Here is a 21,818-nt window from a genome sequence, read left to right as displayed (position 1 = left end):
ACCCTTCGGTGTCTGGTGAATGTGGAACTCCACTGTCTCGCCCTGGCGTAATGAGAGCGAGGGGCGCCGTGAAGAGGTAGCAGCGATCCTTGAGCGATGCACGAATACATAGGCGCCAGTATCCTGGCGCCAGATGAACCCGTATTTCGCCCTGACGCTGTACCACTTCACGGTGCCGGTGATGTTGCCAGAATCAGCCCCCCTCAACGGGTCGCGAGCTGTGGCAGAAGTAGAGGCCATGCTTGAGAGAGGAGGTGTTGCTGCTGCCGCTGCTGGTCCAGGAATGTCTTCTACCTCGCAGCCTACCTACATATTACCTGACACGATTAAATTAATTTCTTATTTCCTTAACCATTGGACGATGAGAATATTCTGGTGGCGTCATTGATCGTCTGGATCAAATTCAAACAGTTGTTTATGGGTTGCTAGACTTTATCAAACCTTTAGCCTTTGGACATCACTAGTGCCTCCGTCACACTAGAAAAATCGTCAAAAATTGTTCAGAAAAAGTACATAAGATGTCGGCCGTTTTCTCAGGGCTAACGCTGGATTACGCCCTTCTTTCCTATACTTCTCATAATAATAATAATAATAATAATAATAATAATAATAAAACACCCGATATGTGACATGTACCATCGAAAGAGGATCTCCCCCTCTCCTGTCTTGTTGTTTCCCTTCCCCTCCCCATCTCCATCTCCTCCCTTCTTCCTTTCTCTGGTGGACGAGCGCTGCGCCCACTATGGGCTCAATTTGGATATATACTCGTATGCCTGGCACGGACTGTCGGCGAACTTTTGCTCATGGGTACACCAATCGAAATACTCTTCTAATAAATGGTACGACATAACAACAAAAATCAATAACAGTGGGATAAAAATTCCAGTAAGGAAGAGTGCAATGGCTTTTGAAGAAATATAAGTAAAATGTGTGTGGCAACCCCGTAGGGAGAGAGAGTGGCCATCAATATATGAAAGGGAACCAGACGAGTCAGGAACATTTCCATATACGTCAGCTGTCGTTCCTAATTAGAATAACTTAAACAAGATAGTATAATGTATTTACATAATTTGTACAAAAAGCGAAGAACCTCGCCCAGCAGACCACCATCGACTGCAATATTTGATCAAACTTCACGAACCAATATATTTCCATCTGACCTCCATCTTTCACTGCCCTATAATTATAACGTATATCTAGTTTCATAATAAATATCCGAAAATATTTGCCTCCGCCAAGGAGGTTTTTTTTTTTTGACTTTTTTTTTTTTTTTTTTTTTTTTTTTGTCTTAGCAGGATTGTTCAAAAATTTAAGAACGGATTTTGCTGATTCCTTCCCCCCCCCCCACACAGGTAGGGGTGGCCCAAGGAACAATCCCATATTGGTGGTGGTCTTGATTATCATCCCGACCCAGGAGTTTATTTTTAAACAATTCTTTCGCGTTGAGGGATAGTGACCATTTCAACATTTTTGCTTCAAATTCGATAAATAATGCCTACATGCACAAACACTACAAAATAACATCTCCATAAAATTGCCACACATTCCGCCTTGTCGGAGATCTGTAATCTCGAATTGCCCTTGTTTTGTCATTTAACGAAGAAGAAAAAAAATACAATTTTAATTATAAGGTTTAATGTGTGTGTGTGTGTGTGTGTGTGTGTGTGTGTGTGTGTGTGTGTGTGTGTGTGTGTATTTCTTAGTTATACCTATAGACAACTAATTTTTTATAATAAACAATGAAGTTATATGCAGTCGTCATCTCCTCAGGCATGATTTATATTATATTAATCTCCGTTCCTTGATTCAGTGAACAGTGAGTAATTGTGAAAATTTGTTGAATAATCATTTGAATTCAATAATAACTTAAACTGATGGATAGACGAACAACTCAATAGCTACAGGTGTAAATAGGTAAGTAGGTAACGATTGACTCATCCACACAACGTGCTCGGACGTTTAATAATCTGAAGATAGACAAACAGACGAATAAACAAATAGATTTCATAGACGCCACACTTTAATCGGACGCATAACAGTCTGGTAAGCGAGAGGTCCCGGGTTCGATTCCCTGCCGAATAAGAGACGGTTAGGTAGTGTCCTTGCCTGAAGCCACCCAGAACTGAAATAGGGACCTGCATGTTCAAATACATGGTTGGCTGTCGTCTGGGGGATGTTTGCTGGTGGTACTCTCTCGAATCAACTTGATGTGTTCTTTAGTCGTGTTCTAATTTACGCATTTATCTTTTTTATTTATTAGAGAGAGAGAGAGAGGGAGAGGATGGATGGATGGGTGGATGGACAGATGGATGGATTGTTTAATTGATGGATGGATGGATCGATAGATGGATGGATGGATACATAGATGGTTGGTTAAGGAGATGGACTGATAGATGGATTAATGGATGGTCTGATGGTAAAGTGGATGGATGAAATGGATTAGTGGATGATTTGTGTATGTGGATTGATTGATGTATTGGTGATTAGGTGAAATGTAAGAAGACAATGAACTGACAGCTGGATAGATGGATGATTGAATAGGTGAATGAAGAGATGGATAGCCTGACAGATGAATGTGAACGGATGGATGAATAGGTGGACAGATGAATGGATGAATGAATGAAGCCTGAGGAAGAAAATGCCATGGCTTGATTGATAGATTTATGGATGAATGGATGAATGAATGGATGGATGAATGGATGGATGAGTGGTTAGATAGATGGATGAATTAATATGTGGCTAGATGGACGGTGGAATAGGTGGATAGATCGAAGGATAGATGAATGGATTGATGGATAAATGGAGGGATGAACGAATTAAGTGCAGTCAGTATCTTTCTTATCGTTTCAGTAGCTTGTAACTTTAACATTATTGCTTTGTACAAAGATAAGAGAACACGATAATTTACTACCGTCGTTATCATCACCACTATCGTCATCATCGCCACCACGATCACTATCACCAACATTTCCGGCACCATCATCATCGTCACTTTGTACAGATGAGCAACACGATAGCAACACGGTACTTTACCACCATCATCATCATCATCATCATCATCATCATTATCATCATCATTGCCTCACTTTGTACAGTATACTGTAGACAGCAAAAACGATACGTTATCATCATCGTCACCATCACTTTTAGACCGGAATCTTTTACTTTTTTTTTTACCTAAGTCAAGGAGGTCACGTTTTTGCCAGTGTTGGTTTGTTTGTCTGTTTGTCTGTTAGCAGGATTACTCAAGAAGTTATGAACGGATTTTCTTGAAATTATTTGGAGTAGTATGTGGCCTAAGGAACAAACCATTAGATTTTAGTGGTGGTCCGTATCGTCAGCGTGATGCAGGAATTTTTTTAAAAATTCTTTACCATTGACGGATAGCGGCATTTTCAAGATTTTTGCTTCTAACTCGATAAATAATGCCTACAATGCTTTCACAAAAGAGATATCATCTCCATAAGATATCTCCATAAGATCTATCACACACCCCGAATTGGTGGAGGTTTGCAATCTTGAATTGCTCTTGTTTTGTAATTTAACGAAGAAACAAAAAAGATAACATTAATAATAATAATAACGAGCGGTTTAGTGTGTGTGTGTGTGTGTGTGTGTGTGTGTGTGTGTGTGTGTGTTTGATAATAATGAAATTTCTTAGTTATACCTATAAATAACTAAGTTTTTTATAATAAAACATCGATTATGTCATCGTCAGTTCCTCAGGCATTAATTATATTAAATAAACTCCGCTTACTTGGATATCTACCGTGTTTGATGTTTAAATTTGTTGAGTAAATGATCTGATTGATAATATGAGTTGATGGTTAGATGAAAACATAGGTAGCTACATATGTAGATAAATGAGTAAATAGTCAATGGTTGGCTCCTCCACACAATGACATCGGTCGATTAATAATCTGAATATAGGTAGATAAATTAATAACCAAATATGTATGATAGACTCCACACATTAATCGGAAAGTTAATAATCTGGTAAGCGAGAGGTTCCGGGCTTGATTCCAGGCCGAATAAGAGAAGGTTAAATAGTGTCCCTGTCTGAAGCCACCCAGAACTGAAATAGGAACCTGCATGTTTAAATAGATTGTTGGCTGTCGTCTGTGGGATGTTTGCTGGTCTACTTCCCCCTCTCTATCTCTGTCTGTCTGTCTGTCTGTCTGTCTCTCTCTCTCTCTCTCTCTCTCTCTCTCTCTCAAAACATTGATAAAAACTAGTGTTGCTGTGGGTGAGTGAGCGAGAAAGATATCATTGCTTCAGTTTGTGTTCTCTCTCTCTCCCTCTCTCTCTCTCTCTCTCTCATATCCACCTGATGTGTTCTTTAGCCGTGTTCTAATTTACGCATTTATCTTTTTATTTATCAGAGAGAGAGAGAGAGAGAGAGAGAGAGAGAGAAGACGGATGGATGGGTGGATGGATAGATGCATGGATTGTTGGACTAATACAAGGATGGATGGATGGATACATAGCGGGTTGGTTAGGGAGGTGGACTAGATGGATAAATGGATGGTTTCATGGTGAAGTGGATGGATGGATGGATTGGTGCATGATTTGTATATGTGGATTGATTGATGTATTGGTGATTAGATGAAATATAAGAAGACAGTGAACTGACTACTGGATAGATGCATGACTGAATAGGTGAATAAACAGACGGGTAGACTGACATAAATAGGTGAATGGATGGATGAAGAATGGATGAATAGGTGGACTGATGGATGGATGAATGAATGAAGAGGAAGAAAATGACATGGCTTGATTGATAGATGTGTGGATGAATAGGTGGATGGATGAATGAATGAATGGATGGATGGATGAATGGATAGATATATGGGTGTATGAACAGGTGGATAGACGGACGGATGAATAGGTGGATAGATGGAAGGATGTATGAATGGATAGATGAATGAATAGATGGATAGATGAAGAAAGTATGAATAGGATAGGTCATCCAGCATAATTCTTATCGCTTCAGTGGCTTGTAAGTTTGACATTATTGCTCTGTATAGAGATAAGGCAACGCGATTATTTACTACTGTAGTTATTACCGGAGCCAACATACCCCTGAATCACATCATTTATACGTTTCTGCCCGGAATTGTGCTGAGTCTGTTCTTCGCTCTGCTAAAAATAATTTCATCCGTGCTAAATGCTCTCAACTCTCCAACTCGAATTCTTCCCGCTCCTTCTGGCACCTTGCCAAAAACCTTTCTAACAACGTTACATCATCATCCTTCCCTCCTCTTTTCAACTCTGATGGCACTGTAGCTATTTCTTCTACTGATAAAGCTGATCTCTTCGCTCAGACTTTCTCCTCCAATTCCACCTTAGACGATTCCGGTGCTGTTCCTCCATCACTTCCCCTCTCTGACTTCCTCATGGCTGACATTAAAATTTCTTCAGCTGATGTATTTTCTGCCATCACAGGCCTCAATACTATTAAGGCATATGGGCCTGATGGAGTCCCTCCTGTTGTTCTCAAGAACTGTGCTTCTGGGCTTACACTCTGCCTAGGCAAACTCTTTTGCAATTGTCTATCAACTTGTAGACTACCTTTCCTTCTTGCTGAAAGTTTGCTCTCATTCAGCTAGTCCCAAAGAAGGGTGACCATTCCCAACCCTCTGACTATCGTCCAATTGCTTTAACATCCTGTGTTTCAAAAGTTTTCGAGTCAATTCTTAATAGAAAAATTTTAAAGCATCTTTCCTATCACAACCTCCTTTCTGATCGTCAGTATGGGTTCCGTCAGGGACGCTCCACTGGCAATCTTCTCACCTACATGTCCCCCGCCATTTCACTGCCCTGCTTCCAGCTCACACTCCTCTCTCTCATATACTGTAGCTCTCCACGCCATCCCTCTATCTCATCGCTGACCTCCCCCTCCCTCTCCCCCCTCCACCTCACTCACATACACTCGCCTCGCCAGTCTCTCACTCTCCAACCTCTCCACATGGCCAAACCAGCTCAGTGTTTTCTCCTAACTCTTCCTATCACATCCACATCCACACCACAATGTTCCTTCACTTTCTCATTTGTTACTCTGTCTCTCCATGTGACTCAACATGCTCCTCTCAAATAACTCATTCCCACTGCTTTCACTCTTGACTTCTGTCCCTCCAACAAGGTCCAAGCTTCACTTTCATACTTTAGAGTCGATATCACAATACTGTCGTGTAATAACTTTTTCACTTCCATGCTCAGTTCCCTATTTCTTATCACTGCTTTCCAGGAACCAGCAACCTTTCTTCTTTGTTGTACCCTTTCAAACACATCACCCTCTAAACTTCCATCCTTACTCATTCCACTGCTGAAGTACTTAAACGCACTAACATTTTCCATTTCCTCCTCATCCAACCTCACTGTACATTCACTGACTTCATTTCTCTCGAAGACCATAACTTTACTCTTCCTTACATTCACCTTTAGATTCCGTTTCTTATACACTCTCCCAAACTCATCTACCAAGGGTCGTAGCTTCCCTTCGTCTTCGCTTAACAACGCAGTATCATCTGTAAACAACAGTACAGGAAGTTTCCAAACACTGCCCTCTCTCATTAGGGCCGCTCCAACATCCACTGCCCTGCCTTGTATCTCTTTTATAACCCCATCAATATACAGATTGAACAACCACGGAGACATGACACATCCCTGTTTCAATCCAACCTTTAAATAGAGAAATTCAATCAGTTCACACTCCACACCCACTGCAGCATTAGCACCCTCATACATACCTTCACGTCATTCAACAACTTCCCATCTACTCCATATATTCTTAATACTTTCCACAATCCTTGCCTGTCCACTCTGTCGTATGCTTTCTCCAAATCCATGAAGGCACAATACAACTTCTACCTCTTCTCTAGAAACTTTTTCACTAAGGATCTAAGAATGAATACCTGATCTACACAACCTCTTCCCTTCCTAAATCCTCCCTGTTCTTCTCCTACTAATTCCTCTGCTATTTCCCTAATTCTGTCAGTACATATCCTACCATATACTTTTCCTCTTACAGTAAGAAGATAAATGTCCCTATGATTACCACATGCTTCTTTTTCCCCTTTTCCTTTGTACAGGGGAATAACTACCTGATTTCCAATCCTCTGAGACTCTACCCTCCTCCCAGGCCAATCTGCACATCTTCCACATCCATTCTACTACTATCTCTCCCCCATGCTTCAGCATTTCACCACACACTCCATCATTTCCTGGAGCTTTCCCCATTATGACTTTCTTCATTGCTTCGATGACTTCCATCCTACTGATTTCTGCTTCTCTTCTCACATTCTTCAGTCTCCCAGCCACAAGGCATGTAGTACGGTACGGGTCAGTACAATATTATAGTATGGTACAGTTCGATGTTATGGTTCGAAATATTTTACCAAGTACGGTAAGGCACGAAAGTGCGAATAATCTTTCCGTACTTAAATCGCACTATTATGAATCTAGCAGAGTCGCTGCATGATGTGACTTCATTAGCTGGATGGCTTGGGTCACTGGGTGGTGTTGTCTGCCCAGGTGCTTGTTTGTGACTGGGGGAGTGGACTGAGGCCCTTGAGGGCTGTCATGAGGTCAGTGAGGTGATTGAGGTCACGACGAGGTGAGGTCTAATGGGGTGGCGGCGTGACGCAGCAGATCTCCACCTCCTCAGTTCCTCACTAACACACAGTTCATCTCCAGAATTCAGTGATTTCACTAAAGTGCTCCTGGTCTCCTGTTAGCAAGACAACAGATGACTGTTCTTAGATTCTGTGCCATGCAATCATAGGGTAAGCATTAAAATTATATATATATATTGTGTGTGTGTGTGTGTGTGTGTGTGTGTGTGTGTGTGTGTGTGTTACATCATTTGTTTTTTTCACTATTCTTATATTATTTGCTGTACTATTCACAGAATCTCACAATGGGACGTCATCGAGAGCTTAATGGGTTGCTATTATTATTATTATTATACTAATTATTATTATTATTATTATTGCTATCATGCTACTACGGTGCAACACATGAAGTAGATGCAGCTTAGTATATATACATATTGTGTATATACTGTATATACTAAAAACTGTATAAGTGACTATGTATGAAACATTGTACAGTATGGGATTAAATGGGTAACAGTTATTTTCAGTTATCATCTCTTTCACCTATAAAAAGTATTTATTGCTTTTGAAAACTCTTATTATTATTATTATTATTATTATTATTGTTATTATTATTATTATTATTATTATTATTATTATTATTATTGCTGCAGTACAGAAACAAGTTCGGATTTCTGGTACAGCAATTTATCGTACTAGTACAGCTAAATATTGCTCAGGTACGGTACGGAATTACGGTACGGTATTAATCTGTAGTTCTAATTACGAAAAATTCTACCGTACCTTACCGTAGTACATGCCCTGCCCAGTCATTCCCCGGCCACTTATAATCGCATTACTTTCATTCTCTTTGTTCAACATTTCCTTAAATTGTTCCCTCCACCTGCTCACTTTTTCTCCCTTCACCACTAGTAATCTACCATTTTTGTCTTTCACTCCCCGACTAACTTCTTCGGCATCCTGTCTAATTCACTTTACCTCTTTCCAGAACATTTTCTTACAGTCCGTCCACTTTACACTCAAATTTCTCCCAAAATCCTCATCCACTCTCTTCCTACTCTCTCTTACTAATCTTTTCACTTCTCCCTTCTTCTCTACATATAACTCTCTCTTCCGTTTCTCCACTGTTTCCCATCCACTCTTTCTTCTTTTGTTCCACAGCCCGTATCACCTCGTCATTCCACCATGCTGTTCCCTGCATCCCCTTTCGTCTTTTCTTCACCCCACACACCACCTCACATGTTGCACAGACTTCTGTGAATATCTTGCACACAACTTCCACATCCCCAATCTGCTCCAGTCTATATTTAGCCAATCGTTCCTCAACTTCTCTCTTATATTCTGCCTTTTTTTTTTCATCCTCTTGTAACCTTTCCACCCTCCTTGTATGAACTACTTCCTCCTATCCTCCTCTTCTTCTATTTCTCCATTTCATTTGGACCCTGATTCTCACCACCTCCAATTGGTGGTCAGAAATTCTGCTCCTTCAACATCTATATGCTCTTGCATCCATTTTCTCAGTCTGTCATCAGTCATTGCCTTCCCGTCATTCAGATCACCACCCATCCTTCTCATCACTCGCCACATATACCTGTGGATCATTTTGTGCCTGAAGAGGGTATTGGCTGTCACCAACCCCCTCCCGGTTAATGTCCACTAAAGCACTGCCATTCTCATCCATCTCTGCAGGCACACCCCTCTCACCAACTACTCCATCCACTTTCACATTCCCTACTTTTCCATTCATATCTCCAATCAAAAACGCTCTCTCATCCCTTTCAAACTTTTCCATGCACACTTCCACATTTGTCCAGAACTCTTCTCTCACTCTGCTTGCACCATCTTGCGTTGGCATATACACGCACACAATCGCCCACATTTGTATTTCAACTTTCAATCTTACCACACAACCCTTGAGCCAACTGATCTATGCTCTCTTATATAGTCCTTCCATCTGTTACTCACAGCAATACACACTCCTTCTTTTGTCCTCTCATTCTCACCTACTCCCTTGCATATACCCCATCCTTACTCCCATTCTCTCATACTCTCAGCTCGCTATTTAGTTTTAGCTCTTCCACATACATCCACTTGTGCACCCTCAAGCACCTGGACAGTCTCTCTTTTACCTCATCATTTGCATCGAAGTTGTTTCGTAGTGTAATAAAGGTGTCAGAAGTATTAATTGTCATTGCTTTCCAAACAATTTGCTGGTTCCATATGCCCACAAGAATACTTTCCAAATGCAGTCCGCTTCTTCAGTAACCAGCATCGCCTGATTTTTGTTCAGTAATTAGCTCTGCATACTTTACTCAGTTATCCGACTCACTGTGCATATTTATGCAAATCACCTGCTCAGTTATCTGAATAGATATTCGAAAGTTAGGATGTAGAATATGTGCAGTGTACATCTCAATACAGGAAACATCAGAGATGTAATTAATGGGTGGAATAAATACAAGCGACTTCGGTGTAATCTGTAACATCACGCTCACTCTCCATGTAGTGATTTTTAATGAGTGGTTCACAATGACCAGTGTTACTTGCTAGTTAACCCCTCTCCATCCCTAAGTACCCTACTTTATTGGCCAACAATGACAGAATAACTTGGCTCTGAGATTCGGAGTGATGACTTAATATGTCAAACCCAAGATGGCTACGAGCTGGCAGCCAAAAGGGTGTTTCTCAGAGGACAGTAAAGTAGTTCCAAAGCTACATCCCTAATGTATTTAATCTTTGATGAACTTGCCTCAAATGAGGCAACATTTGCTGCTTTTTCTCCTACCCTATTTGGAGTTGCCAGTTACAAATTCAATAAACTGTGCATGAATTATCAGAACCATGATTTATTACTTCATGAAATCAATAACATAAATGCAAATGCATGAGTCTGAATTTGTTTTACATAGAAAATCATAAATAATATATATATTTATTTGACCCCTGTACACCTTCTTTATTGGAGCTTTTCATGCAGCGGCTCCTAATCCATGAATTTCAACGCATGAAACATTATTTATCATACTTTACTAGTAATCATTATTCATAGTAAATAATTAAAATTATACTGCTATAAAACTCTATATAAGCTGGATGCAATGCCGTTTTATTTCTTAATCTTTATAAAGGGACATTAACCATCGAAGTACTTTCTTGTGTGAAAAAAAAAAAGAATAACCAACCCATTATTTTGTGGTTAATTCTTTGCTATTAATCATGGCAGTTATACCTAGGAGGGATGCATTTACCGTCCTTACACAGGACACCTCATAATAAGGGAAAAATATGTTCACATTTCACATCAGGCAGATTCACCATACAGTGTAGGTGTTATATATATATATATATATATATATATATATATATATATATATATATATATATATATATAGATAGATAGATATTGTGTGTGTGTGTGTGTGTGTGTGTGTGTGTGTACAGTATATATACATATATATATATATATATATATATATATATATATATATATATATATATATATATATATCCTTGATTAAAGCGAAGCGGCTACCCAATAATCTAAAAAGAATTTTAACAAGGGCTAGGTTTAATAATATATCTAGTTTCAAAGTGAAGAAATGTGAAGACAAAAAATGTAAACTCTGCATGGAAATAACTGAAGGCAGTCAATTTACTTTTTTCCAGTGCCAACTATACATTCCAAATTAACGAAAACATGAGATGCTCGACACGAAACTGCATTTACGTAATTCGCTGCAGTGGATGCAAAGAGATTTCTATAGGCGAGACCTCAAATCTCAGGCTTCGTACTAACCTACATAGGGATCATATTAATCACAGTAAAGGTTTATATGTTAATACCCACATAGTTAAATTTGCAAATAATGTTTTCCAAACTGCAATATTATCCCCTTCTGTAAAGTAAAAAGGGATGATCCTATATTAAGAAAATCAAAGGAAAAATATTTCATAAGTAAATTTAAATCGTTACGGAACAGAGATCTATGAGACACTGACCCAATTACAGCTTCAAAAAAAGGACCTTTTTTTCGAATTACAAAAGTGGGGCAACTGAAGCTTCACAAAACTCGAAATGAAACAAACAACGATGGACAATTCATACCAAATATCAGTGGCTATCAATCACTTGTAGGAAGCACACCTCTTCCTGGGCCACTACTTTTAACTGATGATCTAGGAAACTAGAGAAATGCATTTTAATTAAACTTTGATTTTAATTTGCAATAAATAGTTTTAGTACATGCCTCCTGTTTGTGAGCATGCTGTTGATTTTTTAATAAAAGGCATCAGTGTGCATACATATTTATACATATATTTCCCCACAAGAATATTTTCATACCTTATAAGGCTATATATATATATATATATATATATATATATATATATATATATATATATATATATATATATATATATATATATAATCAGCACATCAGCAATGGACCCATGGCACCATAACTTCCATAAAAGACAAATAAGGATGGAGGTGACATTCACCAGCATTTTCCTCCGATATATTTCTCCGAATTTTCGGACACTTCACGTGGCCATCATCAGGGTACATATGTGGGATCCTACCAAAGAGCAATACTCGTTATACTACAACAGTAATGGATCTAAAGTTCACCATTTTATATATATATATGTCTCATACATTATGGAAATGAAGATCATGAACAAAAATTATAAAAAAACATAAACCAAATTTACCAAACCTATAGTTTTCGTATAATAGAAATAAAGAAAGGAAAAGAAAACTACAGCGAAAATGCACATATAAAATTAATACACAAAAGCAATGCACAAAAAATAAAACTCACCAATCGGTAGTAAAACCCCCAGGACACTAAGCTGACACTTGAGGGTTTTACTACCGATTGGTGAATTTTATTTTTTGTGCATTGCTTTTGTGTATTAATTTTATATGTGCATTTGTGGTGTAGTTTTCTTTTCTTTTCATTATTTCTACTATACGAAAACTATAGGTTTGGTAAATTTGGTTTGTTATTGTATATATATATATATATATATATATATATATATATATATATATATATATATATATATATATATATTGTCACTGGCGTAGTTACCCCAGTAGCGAATGGGTGAAATAGAAATAGGATGATAATGAAAGGAGAGAGAAGCGAGCCTCAAGAACAGTAAATCATTTTTCTTATCAGTTTTGCTGCCTGTAAGGGTAAACCCAAGCAGTCACTTTTGCCTTTTCAACTGATAACACACCAGTTGTTTTTCTCAATTTATGCAGAAAGTTCCTCTTGTCCTTGAACTGTGGGTGTGACATAATGTGGGAGGAGCAAAGTAGGGATGTTTGCCAATTAGAAGCCTAAATGGCGCTTTCGTCACGTTCTTGATGGCACGCAATTGGTTCTGTGTGGAGTGTATGAGGCCCTCATTGGTAGTAGGTGGCTCTATTGTTTCTGTATGGGCAGAGATTATTCTTAAGACAGCCTAGTGGTTAATTAGCTGAGAAAGGTGGAGTAAGTAACCTTTATAAGCTCCAGGAAAGTGTGAAGAGACAGATTTTTATCTCATTTTGTACACACACCCCTGTACACATTTTGTCATTTGTACACATTTGTACACATTTACTGTCACGTTACATATTTGTCACATTGTGTTGCACTTTTCCCCAACACTACTCAATACGTGACTTTGATTACAAAACACACTGTTTGTGTACAATTTCCCATTTTTGGTTCACTCCTCCATTTACACTAGTGTGTGATTTATATCTGGATTTAACCTTCGAAGTCTCCACGTTTCCTCGAGTTTTGTGAGTACTTAGCTTCCATTGAGTGTATTCTGGTTAGGTAAGAAATAACTTGTTTTATATTTTGTATCCTGAGGCCTATATGAATCCTTCCTTTTGTAAAATGAACCCTGGTTTCTTCTTTGGTTGTGTATGTTATAGTGTACAGTAAAGTTAAGTTAGTTTTCTTAAACTTTATCTTATCCCTTTTGGTGCTCAATTAAGGGCTAAGAGTGCACCGTAATATACACCCCCATAACAGTATATATATATATATATATATATATATATACTAGTGTGTAATGCTTAGCATTTGCTCTGCTGTCTAATGAACAGAGATAAAACACATTTGCTTTGTGGAACCTTGCAAAAGTCTTAGAAGCAAGCAGATCACTTTCAGGTCCCCACAGATGCTCCATTGATGTGTTTTGTTGCCAGTAGCGGTCAACAGAGTACTCATAGTTTCATAACTTTCATTCATTCTATGGGCATGCACAATTGGAACAGAAGGAAGCTGATTTCCATTATGGAGAAGGACTGCTTTCAGGGCATTCTTCCCAGAATCTATGAAGAACCGCCATTTTCCATTTTGAAGAACGAGACATACAAAGGTGTTGCATTAACGATACAGCATCATAACAGTAACAAAGGATGTCATCTATCTTGAAGTACATTGAGAGCTTTTCATGTCTGTTATTGAAGGTGGTGGTACAAACTCCACCTTGTAGCATGTTCCATTGCTTGAGTCGAGATCCAAGGAAATCATTTTTCTCCTTGGGGGTGTTAAGGTCTCTTATAAGATAATGCAGCCCTACCTGACTGATTAGGTGTGGCTCCTTGCTCTCTAAATCTTCTTGAAAGTCGGCAACCATGCAACAGTCCTTCTCACTACATTCTGATTCACTTGTGGTACTTAATGTAGGATCTGGAACTGGAAGCTCAGGGCCATGGGGTGCTTGCCTTAGAGAAGGTCCGTAAGGATCCCTGATGTTGGACCGAGTTTTCTCTGAATTCCCTTTCGTGTTAGTGAGGCAAAAATAGCAGTGGGGACAGTGATCATTTGGTTCACACCAAACCACTGGTACAGCGGAAGGCATACCCGATAGCAGTTTCATGTGGTTTACACCGAGCTTGCATGCAATATGGGGTGCCCACTTCTTGTCTTGATTACCATCAGAATATTTGAAGTAATGTTTGTCAGCTTTTTTAACATTCCTTGTAATTGGTCTCTTCAGTCTTGCAGGTGTAAAGAACCCACAGATGTAGCAGAAAGAGTCTGATACGTGCAGAAAGTTGTGGTGCTTCATTGCTTGCCAACATAGATCGAGGCACTGTAAGAGTAAAGAAAAACTGAAATGTAATAATAGCAAATATAGGATTACCATTGCATACATTGGTGTAAAAAAAAAAAAAATCATCTGCTTATTTTACTCGACTTTAGGCTGTGGTTGATTCACTTTGAGTTGCTAAATATCTTGTGGATCAGGTACCTAACTGAAGCTGATATAACCGCCACAATTACCAGCTGAATGCAACTTTGCAAGGTAGGCTATCTCTATCTCTGAATGGAGTCGAGTGGATTTTCCAGCACACGAGCTGATTTCCCTATGGTATAACGGTTCTCGAAAACGACGTGCTGGCGAGAAATGGATATCATACTCGAAATTTACAGGTTCAAGTTGCTCAGAATCACCTAAAAATATACTAGAACCATAACACTTTAAAATTTGGTCAACCAGTGTAATTGAAGTGAAGGGGCTAAATCGATTAAGAGTGGCTGCCAGTACATTACCATCAATATGCCTACATTTCAACAGTATGTGAGACTGACAGAAAGGAAAGAATTATGCTATTTATAATAAACTAAACTATACTGGCGCGTTGTACTATATCTAGTTTACTTGCAGTTGGAAGAGGGGGGGGGGGCAAAAGTTATGAGAGTGGGAGGCAGGGAGATGTACAGTCATAAGAAAAACTATCGTTACCCTTCAGAGCTATGCATTCTGACACAACGACGACGTGTTGTGGAATGACGGGGCAGGAGAGTTTGTACCTCAAGCCAGTCAATGTCGGTTATGTGAAACACAGATATTAGAATTTGTGCTAGAGGTAATAAAAGCTAATTAGATTTTTGGCCTCTGTGAATAGAGACAATACGTTTTATTATCCGGCACCGAATTCAGTAAGTAAAAATATACCAGAATGGTGTGAAGTCGGCAACACACATGCAGATGGACAATAAGTATACGTGCACCCATGCCAGGCGTATGACAGTACTTCAGACAAGCCAAGTTAGTAAATTTCAATGCAATAATGATACATATAATAAATGCTGAGTAGATGAAAGATAATAATACATGTTCAGTCTCAGTGCTCTTAATATATTGTATACCCACCCCCTGCTTCCAAAACAGCCTCTAGACGTCTGAAGCATCCATCTGAAACATTTAACCACCCGTCTAAAGCAAACAAATGAACTCGTGCACCCCTGCTAGGCTATCATTAAAAAAAAAAATAGTCGATGCCTATACATTTAATACCCTTAAAAATAATATGTTTGTTGCATTCTATAGATAATAAGTGCTGAATAGTAGGAAAATAATAAACCTGCCGAGTTTCATTATTAATCCCCGGCGGGGCGCTCAGGGTAACGCAACACGTCTTATATATTTCCCCGCCATATGGCTCATTCTTGCTCATTATTCCAACTCTTGTAATGGGATTGTGACGTGGCAACACTAGATAGGGGAGGGGCGAACAGCGAAGACCCGCCCACATAGCCCAGCTAACGTTCGCTTGGCATCGAACATTCCTGGGGGTAACGATACGTTTTCTTATGACTGTGCGCATAGTGAGGGATCGCTAGATTTATGGACGTTGTTTCATTGGAGGTACATTGACATTGTCGTTCGGCCATACTTTGCAATGTAGGCTGTACAAGCGGAATAACTGAACATCTATAATGAAAACCGAGTTCATTCACCTCCAAGGAACTCTACGCAGGTAATACATGATTAAATGTAAGCTTTGTGAGTTTAAAGGTTATTACCAAAGACGTTAATTAAACGTTTTAATACGATGATGTCTTTCGTATTCTGTTTTAGATAGAACAAGACGATCTCTACCCCTAAGCGTGAGGATGTATTGTATCATTCAGTGTGTGTGTGTGTGTGTGTGTGTGTGTGTGTGTGGACAATATAACTTAGTGTTCATTCCATTTCGATCAAACTTCGTGGAGCGCCTAAGGGTCAATCAACAAGTAACTTTTAAGTTGAGAATACTAAAATCATCAGGGTCAAAGGGCAAAGTCAGCTCTTGCTGTTTTCTACGAAGTTGGTGGAAATGTTCATGGTAAGCCAAGGATAAAGCAATTCGACTTTGCGAACAATCTAGCAATGATCAAACCGCGTGGACGTATAATTCTACGTGTGCAAGGTCAAGGTGCTCACCCATATGACACCAAGTGCATGAGAAATATTAAGCTCACATAGTAATATAATTAATTGTGTGCAGGAAATTATTTTATTTTTTATTTTTTTCTGTTACTTTGAAAGGACGTGGAAGATATTTTTCTGCAGCACTGCTTACCTTATGATTAGTAGTATGGTGGGATTAGACGGATGGTGAGATAAGGGGAGAGAGGCGGGAAAAAAACGGTGTAAATTGAGTAGCCTTGTCTCATCTCACTGTTGCGTTCCATTACGAGGAGACAGTTATATGAATACTAGCAGGGGTACTCGGCGATGCTGGGCCAAATAGATGAACACTCTACCGGTGACCTCGCATGATCCAGATCTGAATTTTGACCCTCCTAAAACCATCACTGGGTCATACTGATTCAGAATATATATATGGATATGGGTCCATGGTTTGGGCGTGATGAAGGACAAACATACAAACAAGCAATGCGGCTTTTTTATATTTATAGATAATAATGCACTGAACTCATTCTTTCAAACTTTGTTTAATTTGGAATAATAATTCTACTGCATAAAATGTAAGTCAGAGTAGTCTGTGATCCGTATGTTTTATTGTCTGTTATTCATTTTATCTTAAATATAAAGAAACTCAGAATATGGTGGGTGGATTCGTAATTATCATGAGAGCTGGCACGCTGCAGCCCTGCTCTGCTATCACTCAATTCAGTATCTAAGTAGACGGTATACAATATGTTGTGCGCTGACGTTCAGTATTGGCATTTTTTCCCAACATGGTGACGGATTTGTATTTGTTTAGCATGCTTTTTTTTTTTTTTTTCCAACTTGCGCAATGGTTACAAATTAATTTATGCATATACGATTTATATGGTCTACTTTGCAGTATCTTGCCTGTACCAAAATCTGTACAGAAATATAATCCATACTTTATTTTAAAGAGGAGGGCGAATTCTAATCCCAACTTTTTTTTCCGTTTTACTTTTGCTGCTTGCCTTGGAATTTATTGGACACAGATAAGAAATCTCATGTAGGAGAGGTTAAGTAACGGTACATCTAAACCTTGAAATGGAACGTATCCTTTAAGATCAGTAAAACTGTCTGATGGTAGCAAAATGCACAACTGATGTCATCGGCATAAAACCTAATCATAATATATATATATATATATATATATATATATATATATATATATATATATATATATATATATATATATATATCTTATTCATCAGTCCTCATCTCACATTTTGTCATTTGAAAACCAGCAAAAGGAACGCATAGTAAACAGGAACTGGAATCATACTTAAAGAATACACACACAATGATATTAACTAATTGTTAGCTGATGAACAACTCGAACAGTAAAAGAATCTAAGAGAATAACTGTGAGGAATATATGTACTGGGAATGGATAGTGGCTGAGATCGAGAGAATTGGCAGGAAAATTATTGGGTGAGAGTTGCGGAGAGTAAGGATTAGAATAGTACTGTATGGACTGTAAAAAGGTCGTCACATGATGGCATTCAGAAGCACACGTCTCCCCTGTGCTCTCTAACCACTCGCTTCCTCCTCGCTCTGCCTTCGCATTTTCCTGAGTTTCTCACTGTCTCAACCAACTAAGACTCTATGCTTTCTATGGCAAAGCTCATTCTCACAATCACGTCTTGCCTAACACTGTCACTGGTAACCTAACCTGATCCATGATCTATTCTCGAAGACTTTGCCATCTGTTATCTCACTTTTCCATCCACTTTTCCCATTCTTGGTGATCATGCCTCATCTTGATATATTACTTGGGGTGCCCTCAATTAGGGACCATATATCGCTCTTACGTCGGCTCTCACTTTCACCGCCTCCATATCGGCTCTGGAGATGAATTACGGCCTATGAATAATTGCCCAGATGAACCCATCTGAATAATCCCTTCCTGAGCTGCTCTGGTCCGGTCAGGATATCACAGCTGGTCAGCAATCGATGGCAAGTCGGCACAGATGCAAATGGAGGGCAGGGGAAGAGTGAAATGGAGTGAAATCTGAGTCTGCAGAGTTATACTGCAATGCCAGATAAAGAAATACCGTATGAATGGTAAACATAAAGTTATTTCAGTTATTAATTAACATTAAAATACTCGCAAGGAATGTCTCCACATTTTTGCAAGAAAGAGAAAACGTAACTGAAACAATCACGTAGAGGAAATACATTGTAAACGTATATATAATCCAAAATAACATTGGTATTTTCTCACTCAACAAAGTAAACACAACATCGTTTCCTGCATTTCGCTACTGCTTTCATTATTTGGTGTTTCTTTTTGTTTATCGTCGCCGATTTTTTAAAAACTGACCACGGACCTGGGGACCAAGGTCATTCAGCCTAATTTGTATTACATTTTTGTACACCAACTCTTGTTATCATTTCCAACAAAATATGATCCACAATATATATATATATATATATATATATATATATATATATATATATATATATATATATATATATATATATATATATATGAGCCTAACATCGACAAACCAAAGAAATCAATATTTTACGCTAATACCAAAAGAAACCAATAGCTAAACCTAACCAAATAAAAACAGTGGGATTGACTATTATACAGAATATATCCATCAGAACACCATCGACTGGAAATGTGGAATGCGTCTCTGTATTACAACCCTGCATTCAGTACTTGCTGGCTGTCAGGAGGAACGTAGATTAAAATACTAGAGGGAACATCATTACTTGAAATAGAAGCAGAGGATCCAGCAACCTATCCATATGCGACAACTATCGACTACTTGAGAAAACATATACAGAGGGATGTAAAATTAATATTTCCATATGCACAAAAAGAAAAATACCTCGACCAGCAGATGCCCAGTAACTTTTCATATTTGCACACTTACACTTATCAACATAAAATGTCAGGCGAGTTGAGCGGTTTAATAAAGGGGTCGACAGTCACAGTGTTGATAAAACATGTAAATTTAGTGATGTAATAAGCTTTTAATGTCAGGTGTTTTATAGTAAAATGGTATGGATTATCCTAGTTTTAGTTACAGTGTTATAAGTAAATGTCCCTGACAATCAGTGGTCATTGACGTATTACGGAGAGAGAGAGAGAGAGAGAGAGAGAGAGAGAGAGAGAGAGAGAGAGAGAGAGACTGGATGACGCGGAAACTCTTATGTGCACTTGCTTTCGAATGAGTAAGTTTGCATAATTGTATTTTCAGATATATTTCACAGCATGTATTCAAAAGAGAACATTAAGATGCGGCCACGAGTAGAATGACATAGCTATATCACACACACACACACACACACACACACACACACACACACACACACACACTTAGTGATATAATAAGAGATGGAATGTGGTAATTCCAGATTGTTTGTTCCGAGTTAGAGAATACTGTGGACTATGAGCTGACAGAGTAGGGAGGACCTAAGGACAAGAACATCTGGCAGTAATTGTAGTAGACTGTTGACTCATATAATGCAGCTGCTATCGCTGAAGCTAGCTAAGGGAATAAGTTGTATAGTAAAGGCTTCTCCTCTCCCACCATACACTACAGCCAAGGCTACCAGGAAAAAGGCATTAAAGATCAGTATGCGGTTAGGCATAGAATAACTGAATCTCAGCATCATACTAACCCTGATTCCCACCAAAGAGGTTGTATGCCGGAGGATACGGAAACAAAGGAAATGAAAACCGAAAATACTGGAGCAATCATCGTGCTCTGAAAACCATGTAAATACTCAAACATCACCCAAGGCTTTGAAATGTCGACTTCAACACCAAACTTCCGGAATTTCATCAGAAATTATGAAGTAAAGTGAGCTTACATCAGGCATATACAAACTATATGGAAGGATTAACATTAAAAAAAAACAAATGTCACAGAAAAACAGAATCAAAGAGGAAGAATTGATGATTTTTGAAAGAGGACGCTGGAAAAAAATTGCAAACTAAGAGTGTGACACCAAATCAACTGAAACGGAGAGAGAGAGAGAGAGAGAGAGAGAGAGAGAGAGAGAGAGAGAGAGCAGTTGACTAGGGCTGTGTTGTTGTGATAACGTACGGGGCTTTAAAGTATTAGTGAGTTCTCAGAACAGTACCCATATTTCAATATATGGGCTTTTTTTTTCAGGGGAAGGGGGGTGGGGGTCGCTGTTTCAAATTCAGTGAACACATTTTAACGCCAGTGTGTGATATAAACATTTTAGAATCAAGTATTCGGAGCCATAAGGTAAGTCTCCCATTTGTGAGTTATGAGATAAATGAGGCTAACATAATTATGTGCCTTTTTTTTCAATATACTTTCACACATCTGAAACAAGTCATCGCCATGCCTTTTTTGGCCCACACTTTACCACAGTTACTCCAAATGGCACGGCTTCTTTCCTGTCATAGACCTTCAACAGTAGTGGGACATGATCAGTATGGCCCCATGGTTTATCTATATCCCCAGATTAAGCTAAAAAGACATTATTTACCATCCATCCATCCATCCATCATCTAATCCTAAGTTGCCCCATGAGGAGCATAGGAGCCCGGGGCTAGGCAAGTTGGTCCTGGCATTTAAGATGAGAGTGACCAGCCTGACTCATCTCTGAGTGGCATTACGTGAGCAATAAACCCCAACCACTCCTTGGATATAAACCTTCACCGGCTCAATCCGATTGGAGCACCGTTATTACCCACTAAACCACCAGGCGCCAAAATTTGGTCATATGGTTACCACTCACAGTAGTAAATGGTTTCCTGGTGTACAGGAAACCATTTGGCTTGTCACTCAGTGTCGAGTCACCCATAGGCAGAAGGAAGAGGAAAGAATGAAGGAAAGAAAGACACAAGAGGGAGTGCAAAGTCACCCGCAGGCAGAAGAAAGAGGAAAGAATGAAGGAAAGAAAGACAGAAGAGGATGGATGGAAAGAAGGATGGAGGAGAGGAAAGGGCAGACACCCGAGAGCAGCACTACA

Source organism: Coenobita brevimanus, chromosome 89, assembly GCF_032717465.1.
Source record: "Coenobita brevimanus isolate Jiangsu-jjx chromosome 89, ASM3271746v2, whole genome shotgun sequence".
Lineage (NCBI taxonomy): Eukaryota > Metazoa > Arthropoda > Malacostraca > Decapoda > Coenobitidae > Coenobita > Coenobita brevimanus.
Note: the sequence above shows the minus strand (reverse complement) of the source record.